The sequence below is a fragment of the Dasypus novemcinctus genome, chromosome 2, assembly GCF_030445035.2.
Source record: "Dasypus novemcinctus isolate mDasNov1 chromosome 2, mDasNov1.1.hap2, whole genome shotgun sequence".
In the NCBI taxonomy this organism is placed as follows: Eukaryota; Metazoa; Chordata; class Mammalia; order Cingulata; family Dasypodidae; genus Dasypus; species Dasypus novemcinctus.
In genome coordinates, this window is record NC_080674.1 from 117,577,584 (window position 1) to 117,593,961 (window position 16,378).

Below are 16,378 nucleotides of genomic sequence, written 5' to 3' on the forward strand. Positions count from 1 at the left end.
TTTATTTCTATAAAGTATGTGCCCAGGCACATACAGTTTTTAGACCATCCTACCTTCTGACTCACTTCACATAAATGCTGTTAACCATCTATCCTCTAACTACTGAGTCTTTAGATCCTATTTTTTGAAATTCCTCAAGGATATTACCTACATTTCTTTGTCCTTTATGAACTCCAAACAAGTGTTTTTTGGAGGTTTACTGACTGAGAATTCTTATATTTCACAATTATTAATCCTTGTTGCTGAATGCATTGATATGGTTTGTTTTTTAGTACAAAAGGTTTTAACTTTGACTTTGAAATACTTTGAAAATTTATATGACTTTGTTCATATGAATAAATGCTAGCAAAAAATGGGGATGTATGGCAAATTGCTTAGTCTCTTTGGGGACAGTCATTAAATTTTTTAAGCAACAGATTAACATCTTTTGTGTATCTGGTCATTGGGATTCTAAACATTGGCAAAAGTGGAGCAAAATGTGTATTTTGATACATTGTTAGTGGAACTGTAAATTGATCAGGCTTTCTGGAGGGCAATCTATCATAAGTACAACAATTTAAATATGCTAAAAAAATTTTTAATTTTAAAAAATAAAAAAATTTTAAAAATTAAAAAAAATAAATATGTTTATACTTTGATCCAGAAATTCAACTTCTAGGAATTTATCCTTATGAATAATATACAGATGTTTGTAAAAATACATATTTACTACAGCATTTTTATAATATTAAAATTTTTAAACAAACTAAATTTTAGGAAAGATGAGATGGATATATATGCACTGATGTGGAAAGTTATCCAAAGTAAGCAGTGAGGGGAAAAAAAAAAAGCTTATATAATAGTGCAAATAGGAACGTTTCACTTGTTTTACAATGAGTATTGGTTAATTTAAAATAAAAATAGAGTTTTGTTACTTGAAAGATGCTGTCAAATTATTGGTTAATGAAACTGACTTTCATTAAAAATTGACTCATTTTCTAGGTTTTAACAAGGTTCTAATGTGTTGACTATTTTATCTGTTTTTGAACCCTTCATAAAGGATATCAGCTTAATTTTATTAACATCAACTTAGTGATACAGACATTCGTCAGCCTATAGAAATTTGAAGATGAGCATAAGGAAATTCGTTTTTAGTTACCCTGCAGTTGTTTTCAAGTCAAGCTAGCTATGTGACCATCTTCTCTGTGCCTCAGCACACTCATGTTAAAATAAGAGGCCTGAGACTTGCACGGTGGTGCCTCTAGATAGCCACGTCCATCACGCTGCTTTCCCATCCCTTTCCTCTGGTGACAACACATTGCTTTTCCTGCAAAGGTGATACCCCAGGGAAGAAGCAGCCCAGGGCAACATCTGGCAAAGAAACATCTGGAGTAGAAGACCTCTGAACATCTTGTCTTCTGATTCTGACATTAAGGATTTGCCAAGAAAAAACGAAAATAGTCATTTCCTCTGGGAAGGGGTTAAGCATGGTTGCTGGGCAGGACTAGAATGGACTACAATGTTTTATTGTATTCCTTTTTCTACATTTAGAATTTTATATTCTCTTATTCTGTACATGTTATGTAGTTGTTATATAAATAAATATTTGACATAATTTTTTTAAAGACAGTATAGTTTATGGTTTCATCTTCTTAAATAGATATGCACAGAATAAGGACCATCAGTTATGTATGTGAAAATGTCAACACCAAAAATAAATATCTCTTTGCAGAAGAATTATGAGTGACTTTTATTTTCTTGTCTATGGTTTTATTTTTATAAATGTTCTTCAATCAATATTACTTCTGTGGCAAGATAAATCTTTTTTATTTTGACATTAAATATAAAATAAAAAATAACATTAAAAATGTAAAAAAAAAAGAACACAAGGAAGCCCTAGTGAGCATATCAAAATAAAAGGGGAAAAAGTTGCCAAGAAAATCTCTACTAGCCATGATATTACCTGACACAGTAAAGGTACTCAAAGGATGACCTGTAAATCACTGACTTTCAGCCCCTGATTCTTAATGTCCTTTGTCATCATGACCAATTTATCAGCTTAAAATCCTCTTCTTTTTAAAACCCTCTTCTCAAAATCTCAACCTTGGAGCAGATGTGACTCAAGCAGTTGAGCACCCACTTCCCACAAGAGAGGTCCCGGGTTTGGTTCACAGTGCCTCTTAAAGGAAAAACAAACAAACAAGAAAACAGATGAGGGTGCCATCTCTGAGAAGGAAGCAGTCTCCCTGCTGGGCTTTTTTCCTCTCTGTAAGTCCCATCTCACTGCTCAGGTCCCACAACTTTGCTCACCCTCCTCCAGGAAGCTCTCCTGACCTCCAGAGTTGGATGAGGTTCCAGCCCAAGTGTAATCATCTGCATAATTGCCACCCCCTTATTAGACTATGGTTCTATGAAAACAGGCCCATGTCTGCCTTATTCACTACTGTATCCCAAGCACTGGCACAGAGTTTGACAGACAACTGACTCACCATTAATATGTGTTGAATGAATGAATAAGATTACTTGTACAAGCCTTACCTCTGGTATGCTACAGGCAAATTTTCTTTGAGCACCCGTGGTCTCTAGCTTGATTCCATCTGGAAAATTCTTACTTTGCTAGCTATCCATTTTCTTAACCAAAACCAACTTTTGCTGACCTGATAATGAAGTGTTGGAGTAAGCATACAACCCCTTACTCTATACTGAAATACTCACTTTACGTCTGAGGTTTATCACTGTCCTGTCTGTTACTGAGTTCTAAAACTGACGTTTGGGTCTTAGAAATTTTGTGAGATATTCCCCTATTCTCTGTAAAAATTAACTCAGAGGAGCAATCAGGGCAATGGTACAAACTTCTTTGTACAAACTTATAGACCAGAGTTCCTACTCAAGGCACATTGAATAAATACTTAATGCTATTAGAGATAGCACTTGGGCTAATATCCAAGATGATCCTTATAAATAATCTGTTCCTTTAGAAGGCTTGGTTGAGTTGCCTAAAATGAGGAAAAATCTCTAGTAATTCCTTTATTCTAGGTTTAAGTGGTAATCTAGTGGTAGTGGTAGTGGTGAAAAGTAACAGAAGTATAAAAATCCTGGCAGAGTTGGGTCTGACTATGGAACTCCTACCCTTTAGTCTTAATTTATTATTTTTCCATATATAATTTTCTACCATTTGTAACCTAACTCAACTCCAAACTCTAGGAAAGTATGAAATGAATTTAAATTTTGTTGTATATATATATATATAAAATACATTCTTAGTAGTAGATAATATAAATATGTTTAGTACAGGTTGTAAATAGAATAAATCAATACATGAGGCAAAATATCTAACAATAACCATATTTCATTGACTCTAGTATGCAGTATGTCATCAATTACATTAGTAGTCATTCTTTTATTTACCACCAAGAAAGAAGGAAAATAATTGCTAAATAGTTGAAGACCCCATCGTTATTGGACATATCCCAATTTCAGAAATGTTAAAATGTAAAAAGATGTCATGGTGAGAAGTGATAAAGTACGGTGTTAATTAGGATCATGTTTAAACTCCTCTTTTCTGCATAACTATTAATGTTACCAATGTCTCCATATTTATACAATGTTCATTGCTAAGTGTAAAAATGAAGGATAGAGGTACAAATATTTCAGGTAGCAGATGTGTAGAAGAAAGAGTGCATGTATATGAAAACTTTTTGAAAATCAAATGTCAGAATGCTTTTGAAAGCCCAATACAAATTGACCTTTAAAAGAGTTTATTGCCATCCTGACTGAAAGTTCACAACATCATCCAGGCACTGCCTCCAGTTGCCTGTGTCTTTTCACCACTGTATCCGCCATGCATTGGCCTTGAACTCAGGCCAGCTTCCCTTGAGGCAATGAGATGCTGGAGCAGGTCCAGGCCTCACATCTGCTCACCACATCACACAGCACACAGTGAACCTCCTGTACTAACTTTCTTGGTCAGAGGCACAGGATTTACACTGATGGACCATCTTGGGTTACAAGCAGTTCAGGGGATCCTAAGGAACATAGATTCTAGAGCCATCTGCCTAAGTTCAGAATCCAGCCCTATCCACCATTTACCACCTCTGAGCCTCAGAGTGATATAGAGTGTAAATCATTATAGCACCTACCTCGTCGGGTTGTTATGAGGAGTCAGTGGACTAATGCAGTACTTAGAAGAGTGCCTGGCACTAAGTAAATGCTTTGAAAGTGTTAGTGATGATTGTTGATGCTGGGAATAATGACGATGTCTGTCCCTGAAGCAATCACCGTGGCCAGAGGGAGATTGTGCTGAATGACTTAGCTGAGGTCAAAATGTACCACCAGAGCAATAGACAAAACTGTCTTCTCTGGAACCATTTGGGTACCCACATAGAAATCAGAGGTCATTGGGAAGGAATCACCAGGCAACTGAGACTAGGGAAGCAAGAAGTGGCAACCAACAAATGACCACCACACAAATCAAGATTTAAGTGTACAGGGATGTTTGACAAATCATATTCTAAAATGAAGAATGCATTCAATGGAAATCATTATCCTATGCCTTGTATCCTTCACAAATATATGTTTTCATATATCAACGTTCTATGTTCCATGAGTTACACATTTTGCAAACCCTACTCAGATTCCCTTTTTGCCCACATATTTCCATTCATATTTCCACTCAAACAATACTTGGTGAGCATTCACTGTGAGCCAGTTGTTCCTGCCTTCAAGGACCTTGCAGTCATATAGAATGATAGTTCTTAGCAAATACGAATCTTACTTCAGCAATATATCATTGTCATTTAAAATAGAATCCTAAAAATCAATGTGAACATTTTTTTCTTGCTAAGTAGATTTTTTGTCCATAGTATTTCATTGTAATTTCTGAATTATTGTGTTTTACTGTGCCTGTCTTCTCTGTTAGACTATGAGCTGCTTGAAGGAAGAGACAGCACTCTATTTACTTTTTTATCTGTAGCACCTAAGATAATTAAGCCCAAACTCCAAGAAGTACAATGCATGGCTGGAGTGGGTACAAGTGAGGGAAGAAGAGGAGGCTCCTGATTATTTATTTGTATACACAGGAATACACACACATATGTACCTTAATCCAAAAGATACTTCTGATTTTGCAATATATGATAATTTGAGATTGATGTTTACCTTTTCATTATCTATAGATGAAAGCAAAGTATGGCAGAAAATACCTCTGAAACTAAGCCCCAATTTTTAGCCAGACACATTTTCCAGATTCCCCTGAGATGTCAGTGTTAAGTATTAAAAGGTACTTCCTGGAAATCTTTTAAAGTCTTCTAAAAGTCTTTGAAAAGAAGGAAGGAGACATGCAAGGTCTCTGTCCTCCTCCTGGTGGCTGGAATTTAAATGTGATGGCTGGAACTTAAACAGCTATCTTAGACAATAGGGGAAGACCAAGAAACAACCACACTGACCATGGAATCACCACACCTGCCCTGGACACCCTGTCTCTACGTGTCTTTTATGAAGGAGAAAGAAATATCCACCTTGTTCAAACCCCTGCCATTTAGGGTTTGGGAGGGGTTGTTATAAGCTGCTAAACCTAATCCTGATTGAAACCCAAACTATGTAATTAATGTGTAAGACAGCATGGAACCAAATTAACAAACTGTGGATCTTTTTTAAAGGATGCTTTAAGACATCGTTTAGCTCCTTGGAAATAAACTTTGCCTACTAGTGACTGAAACTATTCAACACTTCTGGTTTTGCATAGCCCTAAAATTAATAGATTTTTTTTTTTTTTTTTGTAAATCTATCAGTCAGACTCCTTAAATCAGAAAGATCTCTTTTAATTTGGGTTATTTAAGAAGGTTTTTGTGTATATGTATCTATTTTGGTCCCTTGCTTTCTTGGTCACTATATTTTACTAAAGTAAAATAGAAATCGCTCTTCTTGAACAAGGCACACCTGTTTACTGAGGTCTTTGCCTGGGGCACAGAGAGGACAGAGAAGGAGTACAGTAAAATGGGCTTAAAGGCTACCTTCTGTTTAATAATTTTTAATTATTTTCAAATTATTATTTTCATTATTTGATTGCCTCCCTAAACTATGTACTTTGTGGCTCAAATGAAATCTCTTCACATGTTTCAGACAGTAAATACTGATACTTAATGTCATTATTAAATATATCATATGAGCATCAGTGTTATTAAATCTTCAGGATGTTCCCTCTGGTCTTTTTTTTTTTTTTTAATATAAAGATTCTTTTTTTTTTTTTTAAAGATTTATTTATTTAATTCCCTCCCTCCCCTGGTTGTCTGTTCTCTGTGTCTATTTGCTGCATCTTGTTTCTTTGTCCGCTTCTGTTGTCGTCAGCGGCATGGGAAGGGAAGAGTGGGCAGCGCCATTCCTGGGCAGGCTGGACTTTCTTTCGCGCTGGGCGGCTCTCCTTGTGCAGCGCACTCCTTGCGCGTGGGGCTCCCCTACGCGGGGGACACCCCTGTGTGGCAGGGCACTCCTTGCATGCATCAGCACTGCCCATGGGCCAGCTCCACACGGGTCAAGGAGGCCTGGGGTTTGAACCGCTGACCTCCCATGTGGTAGACGGACGCCCTAACCACTGGGCCAAGTCCGTTTCCCTGTGTACTTACATTTTGATTGGGCTTTTTTCCAGCCATCACATAGCCTAGGGCACCACTGAAATTGGCCCATGGCACATCTAACTAAATGGGTTCTTTCAGTTAGGTAGATATAATGAAGTAAACTCTTAAAGAAAATGAGATCTGTCAACTGTAATCACTTGATATTTCTGCTACTTCAGTTAAAGCCATGGTTCTCACCAGGGGTGATTTTGCCCCCAGAGGACATTTGGTAATGTCTGGAGACATTTTTGATTGTTACAACTGGGGCTTGTCACAACTAGATGCAAGCAGATACTAGATACTGCTTATATCTAGTTAAGGGCCAGAAATGCTGCTAAACATACTACAGTGTGTAACAGGTCCATGATTTCTATAGTACCACTATTGAGAAACTCTGAGTTAAAACAAGTTCTCATTTTTAATTTTTAAATTCTACACACACACATGAATAGTTCATGTTTTTAAAAAATATTTAATACCAGTAATATAAAATATCCCTTATGTATTTTATTTAATCTTATATAGTAATACTGTTATATGTGACATACTATTAATAACTTACTTTTAAAATTCTAATAAAATATAATTGCTTCATTTTAATTAATTTTAATCAAATAAAATTTAATTTTACATACTCAAAATTATTACTAATGTACAAATATTTTCTAACCACTCAAATATTTAACATTGATATATTTGATAAATATAAATGTTTATTATATACTTTATTTTATAGAGTATGTTCTTGTTATATCCACTTGTATATATTGGATCCTCAAGGATGTTGAAAAAACACTGAAATAAAATAACTTCCAGAAAAGCTCAGATTGACATTTTCATTGCTTTATCTTACTATTTTTCCCTTCTCTTACATTTTAAAGAATCAGTTCTTGCTTGGACCTTAGATTTTATAGGTTATCACTCCATGGTTTTGAAATAATTTTATATTCTAAAGATATTTCTAAATCATTAAAATAATTATTCTTTTATGTTTTGGTTATTATTTCCACTTTTAGAAAAGGAAAAAGAAAGTTACAGCAATTATTTTGTATTTTATGTCAGAGACATAAATTCTAAATGAGAAAAAGTCTAGCATTCCAAGTCACTAATCATATAATAATTCTCTTAAACCACACATTGTCCCCTAAAACACAAATATTAAATGAAACAAAATAATTGTTTTGTTTAATTATTATATGTGTTTGTAATCTTAAGGCATTTTTAGATAGATGTACTTTATCCAAAACCCAGTGGGTCAAAAGACCTCAATTCTGACAAAGCAGCTGGAAAGTATTTCAGCTTTTCTCTTATCTTTCTTTTTTTTTTTTTTTTTCATTTTATTGCTTACTGTATTTCAATTTAATTTTTGAAAACAAAGTCACTTTTCTTCTCCTTTAAGTGAGAGTGTCCATGGGGGTCAACTCTATATATCTGAAATTACAGTCAATGGCTACTTGAAAATAGCAAAGTGATTACAAAATTCATTTAACTTTAAAATATATTATTTTTGTTCAAATCATTTATCATTTCAAAACTAATCATGCTTTTTGTAATTGATAATATTTGTATTCCCTGACCGTTTTTCAGCTAGCTGTTAGTGGCTCTGCAGTCCAGGGCATGACCAAGGGAATCCATTTCTTAAACTTTATGGTTCACATGGAAAAACAAATGTAGAAAAACTTCAAATATTCTGAGGTAATGCCATTCAGTTTGGTTTTAGTAGAAAACAAGGGCTCTGACCTTCTAATGGTTTCCTTCATTGACTGCTCAGCTCCCGCCCTTAAAGAGCCTGGTGTCCTGCCGTTACCACCATCACGTCACTTGACACACTCACCTGAAACTTTCTCCTTACTTATCTATAAGCCACGTGAGTCTAGGATCATTACTTATTCTTTTTAGTGACCTGGGTTTGAGCACAGTACCTAACACTTACCAGACACTAGAAAAACATTTGAGGAAGGAAGGGAAAAAAGGAGAAAGTGAGGAAGGAAGAGGGAAGAGAGGGATGAAGGGAAGAAAGAAGTCGGTTTTCACTACAGTGCGTCCTGAATTTTGGATTTCACAGAACAATAATTTATTTTTGTAATTGGGGTGACAGATATGGGATTGCAAACTATTTATTTTACCAATTAAAATATTTTAAGAGAAAGAAAAGAAAACAAACCCTTCTCACCATCATTTCATTAAAAGACATTTTACCATCAAAATGAAGACTATAACCAACATATAAAGGACAATCATTTAACTTGGAAGAAAAAAAATTTATGAAAAACTCACAGCTTCATCCTTATTTTCTTGTTACACTGAAGAAAGGTGAAAATTTTGCCACTGACCTTCTGTGAACCAGTATTTGGAACCACTGCTTAAAAGAGCAATAAAAGTCTTTGTGAAAAATATAATCTCCCATGCAAAAAAACAGTAATTTCCCCCAAATGTAGAAACATTATGAGATGTAAGGAGCAACATTTGCCAAACAAATCTTCTGTTTCCAAATAATACTTCGTAGTAGTATCATAGATGATGGCTTTATCTTTGAAGTCTGTGTCTGCTTTTCTTTACTTTCCATGTCTTTAATGGATTTGTATTATTTTTACATCCATAGGAATTCATAACTAAAATGTATTTTTAAATATACTTTATTTTAGACCTATTCAAATGCAGAAATGAATAATTGTAGAAATTTTAAACCCCTAGAACTCTCAAATGAGACCATCTGTGTAAAAATAATAACTGATGAAAATGAAAAAGAAAACTCCAGTGTTTCAAACCCCTAGAATAATTACACGGGTCTTTCTCATTCCTTCTTGGATCGAACTTTTAAAGGAAAACAAAAGTAAAGCAAAACAGATTAAGCTATTTAGAAGGGGTTTTGAATGCTACACCGGGTACTTGAACTAGGAGGAGAGAAGGAATTTTCTGCCCTGCAGAAATCACCAGGATAACTTGGAAAAACAGCTCCACCTGTCCCTTCCTGGCCTCTCCTTTGACCACTCTGGGCTTGGGAAACCAAAGGGGCACTGAAAGCAAAGATTTTGTGAGAAGATACTCCAGAGTAATTTGTTCTTACTCAGAAGTATCATAGTTAACTTTTTAAATGACTACAGCCCTTTTCTCCAGTCCCTGTTATATAACTAACCTCACCTGAGCTTCTAAAACCCTGTGACAAAAGTGGGTATGAGAGGGAAATGGACTTGGCCCAGTGGTTAGGGCTTCCGTCTACCACATGGGAGGTCCGTGGTTCAAACCCCGGGCCCCCTTGACCCGTGTGGAGCTGGCCCATGCACAGTGCTGATTCGCGCAAGGAGTGCCCTGCCACGCAGGGATGTCCCCCGCGTAGAGGAGCCCCACGCGCAAGGGGTGCGCCCCGCAAGGAGCGCGCCCCATAAGGAGAGCCTCCCAGCGGGAAAGAAAGTGCAGCCTGCCTAAGAATGGCACCACCCACACAGAGAGCTGACCAAGAAAACTCAACAAAAAAAGACACAGATGTCCGTGCTGCTGACAACAACAAAAACGGACAAAGAAACAAGACCGCAGCAAATAGACACAGGACAACCGGGGTGGGGGGGAAGAGAAATAAATAAATAAGTAAATTTTTTATTAAAAAAAAAAAATTGGTATGAGAAGCAAACTCAGGCATCTGACTGAATACAGCAATTTCTCTTTTCTTAATTCAGGTGAAATAAAACAAAGAGTTTTATTCCTCATCTGACTTAATAAAGACTCATTGGGGCCATCTGAGACTGATAATCAATACCCATCCTATTTTCCCTTTTCTGGATTTCAGATGTTGCAAGCTATTATTGGTGGAAGAATTGAGGGGAAGGATTAAGGCACAAGCAGAAGGGCCTTATTGATATTTTGGTCTCTTCCCAGACTGTGGTCCTGAACAATGGCGGCCCCTGCTTGTGGGCTGAGGGGCCCCCTGACTGATGGACCCTGCCAGCACACTTCAGCTGGTACCCCAGCACACAGATGGTGTCAGGGTCAATATTGACCTTCGTTTAATGTGCACAGCACTTCATCTACTTATTTATTTATTCAGCAGGCAATTAGGCTTCACGGAGCAAAATCCCTTTGTTCTCCACATGGGTTACTGAATATCAGAGCTGAGGAAAACAGCTTTCAGACAAGAGAATCCAATCCTTAGGCTGTAACATTTGCACACAGTTGCTATTCCTTGTTCCTCCAAATAACAAGGAATACATACACACACATATATAAACACATAAAATTTGGGAACATATTATACATAATATGTAATAGCGAATAGATTTGGGGATGCATTCTTAATATACATTATTTGGGAAACATTATACGATACTTCTAAATTGGGGTATATAGCATGTCAATGTGAATTTTTGGGGAGGTGCCTTTAGAGAGCTCTTGTGAACAGAAAAGATTACTCAGGATTATTCAGGATTATTCAGTTATAAATTTATCTTAGAAACAAGGTCACTCTTGCACTCTAATAGACCCAATTCCCAGAACCAAATATGCACAAATCCTTTAACACAACAATATTGATTCCCTGGATTTATTTTTATACTTAATTCTAAATCGTCATGAAATTAAACAATGCTCAAAAACTTAAGGAAACAATTTATCTCAAGTGGTTTTGAGGTTACTGTCTCAGCATTTCCTCAAGACCACAGATATTAATTGGGACATGCGGTCAGGAATTAGAGAGATGCAGCTCCATTTCCTCCCAACCCCTTTCTCATAGTTACTCTGTCATGGACTTCAGATGACTGGGTTTGAGTCTTTTTGGACCCTACAGAAGCCTAAGATGGTTTATGGACTTTAAACAATGGAAGTGGCAAAAACTGTTCTGAATGCACCACGCCAGATGATAGAAGAAGAAACCTTCTTCTTCACGTTCTAATATACTATAACAATTAGCAGACTCTGTTCACTGACAATGATGTAAATCTCTCTCAAATATGCCCCTGCTCTCCTTTCCTAACACTGTTCCTTGAGTTCAGGCTTCCGTCACTTTTCCTGCCTTCAGTTAACTCAATAGCCCCCTCACTAGTTTTGCCTGTTCCAGGTGCTCTTACCACAAACTTCTCCCCCAACCAACCATTACTACTGCCATTTATGAATTCCTCCTGCATACTAGGCCGTGAACTAGATGCTTTACTTCATTATTCCATATGATTTTTGCCAGAGCCCCACATAATACAAACGATTAGCCTCTTTTATTGCAACTGAATTCCAGCACACCACCACCATCTATTCTTTTTGTTAACCACATAACTTAAATACTCTCATATAAAGCTTACTATTTCTTTATTTTTGCAAATACTCTCCCTTCCCGTTCCCCTCCTCCCTTCCTTCAGTGACATCTAATCTGCTTTCTATCTCCGAGAATTTGCAATTTCTAGTCATCACTTACAAGTGATATCATACATTTTTGTCCTTATGTGTTTTTCTGTTTCACTAAACATGTTTTCAAGGTACTTCCATGTTGTAGCATGTCTCATAACATATTTTCTTATAGTTGAATAATATTCCATTGTGTGTATGTACCACATTTTGTTTATCCATTCATTTATTGGTGGGCATTTGGGTCGTTCCTAGCTTTTGGGTATTATGAATAATGCTGCTATAAATATTGGTGTACAAGGATCTGTTTGTGACCCTGTTTTTACTTTTTTTGGTGTATACCTAGAAGTGGGATTGCCTGGTCAAGCAGTAATTCTATGTTTAACTTTTTGAGGAACCACAATATTACTTTCACAGTGTTCTGCATAATTTGCCATTCCCACCAACAATGCACTAGAGATCTAATCTCTGTGCATCCTCTCTTACACTGTTATTTTCCATTTGTTTAAATAATAGCCGTACTTGTGGAGTGAAGTGATATCTCATTGCAGCTTTCATTTGCATTTCCCTAATGCCTAATGATGTTGAGCATCTTCACATGTGTATATTGGCCTTTGTATATCTTCTCTGAAGAAATGTCTATTCAAGTTCTTTTCCCATTTAAAAAAAATTGACTAAAGTCCATACTTCATTCAGATTGGATTTTCTTATGTCCTTTTTTCTATTCCAGGATCCCATTTAGTGTACCACATTGCATATAGTCCACATGTCTCTTCAGACATCTCTTGACTGTGATAGTTTCTTGGGAATTCCTTGCTTTTTTTAAAAAAAAAAAAAGTCATTTTTTTAAATTAGAGAAGTTATAGCTTTATAGAAAAAAACATAAAACTTACATTTTGTTAAAAATTACATTTCATATATGTTCCCATATACCCCCTATTGTTGATATTTTGCATTAGTGTGGTACCTTTACTACAATCGATGAAAGAATATTAAAATTATACTATTAACTATAGTTCAGGGTTTACATTATATGAATTTTCTTTACCATATACCACCCTATTATTAACACCTTGTATTAGTGGTATTTATTATCATTCAGTAAAGAGCCGTTTTTCACTTGTACTATTAACTAAGGTCCATCATTTACAATAGGGTTTACTGGGTTGTACAGTCCTATGTTTTATCTTTTAATTTTTATTTTAGTAATATGTATATGACCTAAATTTTCCTCTTTTAACCACGTTCACATATGTAATTCAGTGCTGAAGATTACACTCACACTGATGTGCTACCATCACCTCCATCCATATCCAAAACTTTATAATCAACTTAAATAGAAATGTTGTACAAATTAACTGTTCACTCCAATCTCTATGCCCAACTGATCCCCTGATAACCAATTCTAACTCTAGATTCCAACACTATGAGTTTTCTTGTCAAATTTTTTCATATCAGTGAGATTACACAATATTTGTCCTTTTGTGTTTGGCTTATTTTGCTCAGCATAATGTCTTTAAGGTTGATCCACATTGGTGCCTATATCAGAACTTCATTCCTTTTTATAGCAGAATAATATTCCATTGTATCTATACACCACATTTTGTTTATCCAAAAGGAAATGGACTTTTGGTTTGCTTCCATTTTTTGGCAATTGAGAATAATGCCACTATGAACATAAGTGTGCAAATATCAGTTTGAGTCCCTGCTATCAATTCTCTTGGATATACCTAGTAGCAGGATTTCTGAGTCACATGGTGATTCCGTACTTCCCTTTCTGAGGAACTGCCAAACTATCTTCCACAGAAGTTGCACCATTTTACATTTCCACCAGCAATAAATGAGTGTTCCTATTTCTCTACATCCTCTCCAACACTTGTAATTTTCTGTTTTTTGGTTTTGTTTTTGTTTTTTTAATAACAGCCATTCTAATGGGAATGAAATGATTATCTCATTGTGGTTTTGATTTGCATTTCCCTGATAGCTAGTGATGTTACATGTATTTTCATGTGCTTTTTAGCCATTTGTATATCCTCTTGGGAGAAATGTCTATTCAAGGCTTTTGCCTATTTTAAAATTTGTTTGTCTTTTTATTGTTGAGTTGTAGGGTTTCTTTGTATATTCTGGATATTAAACCTTTATTGGATATGTGGTTTCCAAATATTTTCTTCTATTGAATAGGTTGTCTTTCTACTTTTGTGACAAAGTCCTTTGATGCACAAGTTTTTAATTTTTATAAGGTTCCATTTATCTATTTTTTCTTTTGTTGCTTGTGCTTTGGGTGTGAAGTCAAAGAAACCATTGTCTAACCCAGAATCCTGAAGGTGCTTTCCTTACATTTTCTCTAATCCATTTTCAGTTAATTTTGGTATATGGTATGAGATATGGGTCCTCTTTCATTCTTTTGCATATGGATGGATATCCAGTTCTCCTAGCACCATCTGTTGAAGAGACTGCTCTTTCCTTATTGAGTGTACTTGGCAGCCTTATCAAAAATCAATTGGGATGTAGCAGTTTGAAATGGTTCATGAATTCCAAAAGTAGATATTGGATTATGTTCATAAACTGGTCTGTACCTGGGCATGATTAAATTATGATTAGGGCTTGGATTGGGCTGTGTCAGTAGGGTGTTGGGTCCCCACCCCTTGGTGTCCCCACCCCTTGGTGGGTCGTGACTCACAGATAAAAGACATGGCAAAGGACAGAGTTAGAGTTTCTGATGCTGGATATTGAGCTGGAGCCCTGGGAAGTAAGCATACAGAGGAGCTTGGTCATGAGGAAAGAGAGAAGGCCCCAGGAAGAGATACAAGCCCGTTTCACCTGATAGTTTGCAGCTGCAGAGACCAGCGAATGAGCAGCTGAGTCCAGAGAGAGGCAAGCCCCAGGAAGAGAGGAACCCAGGAAACTTGAACCCATGCAGACATTGGCAGCCATCTAGCTCCAACACCTAGCAGTAGACTAGTAAGGGAAGTAACTTATGGTTTAGGCCTGGTAATTGTAAGCTTTTACTCCAAATAAATACCCTTATAAAAATCAACCAATTTCTGGCATTTTGTATCAGCACCCCTTTGACTGACTAATACATGGGGGGCGGGGAGCAGATAGCTCAGTGGTTGAGCTCCTGCTTCCCATGTACGAGGTCCTGAGTTCAATCCCTGGTAACTCAAAAAAAATAAAAAATCAATTGGCCATAGATGTTAGGTTCTCTTTTTGAACTCTCAGTTCACTTCCATTGGTCAATATATCCATTCTTTTGCCAATACCATGCTGTTTTAACCACTGTAGCTTTGTAATAAGCTTTAAAGACAAGAAATCTGAGTCCTCCAACTTTGTTCTTCTTTTTCAAGATGTTTTTGGCTATTTGCGGCCCTTTACCCTTCCAAATAAATTTGATAACTAGCTTTCCCATTTCTGCAAAGTAGGCTCTTGGAAATTTGATCAGGATTACATTGAATCTGTAAATTATTTTGGGTAAAATTAGTGTAATGATTTTTAGTTTTGCAATCTATAAATAAAGAATGTCCTTCCATTTATTTAGGACTTCTTTGATTTCTTTTAACAATGTTTTGTACTTTTCTATGTACAAGTCCTTTATATCCTTGGTTAAATTTATTCCTAGATATTGGATTCTTTTGGTGACTATTGTAATTGGATTCTTTCCCTTGATTTCCTGCTCAGATTGCTCATTACTAGTGTATGAAACACTTTTGATTTTTGCACATTGATCTTCTACCCCATCACTTTGCTGAATTAGTTTATTAACTCTAGTAGCTTTGTGGTAGTTTTTCTGGATTTTCTATACATAGGCTCAGGTCATCTGCAAGTAGTGAAAGTTTTACTTCTTTTCCAATTTAGATGCCTTTTATTTCTTTTTCTTGCATAACTGCTCTGGCTAGAACTTCCAATACAATGTTGAATAATAGTGGCAACACTGGGCATCCTTGTCTCATTCCAGATCTTGGAGGGAATGCTTTCAGTCTTTCACCATTGAGTACAATGTTAGTTGTCAGGGTTGGTTGGTTTGTTTTAAGAAGATTTATTTATTTATTCATTTATTTTATTCCCCCTCCCCCACCCTGCTATTTTTGCTGTCTCTATCCATTCACTGTGTGATCTTCTGTATCTATTTCTCTTTTTGGTCTTCTAATTTTTTCTCCTTTAGGATTCACCGGGATTCAATCTTGGGGACCTCTGATATGGAGAGAGGTTCCCTGTTAGCTGTGCCATGTCAGTTCCTGGTTTCTGCTGTGCTTCACCTTGACTCTCCCCTTCGTCTCTCTTTTGTTGTGTTGACATCTCTTGCTGTGTGACTCACTTGCATGGGCACTGGCTCACCATGTGGGCATCTAGCCACATGGGCACTCAGCTTGCCACGGGGACACTGGCTTGCAACGTGGGCACTGGCTTACTGCACAGGCACGCTTTCTCTTCTTCTTTTTCACTAGGAGGCCGCAGGGATTGAA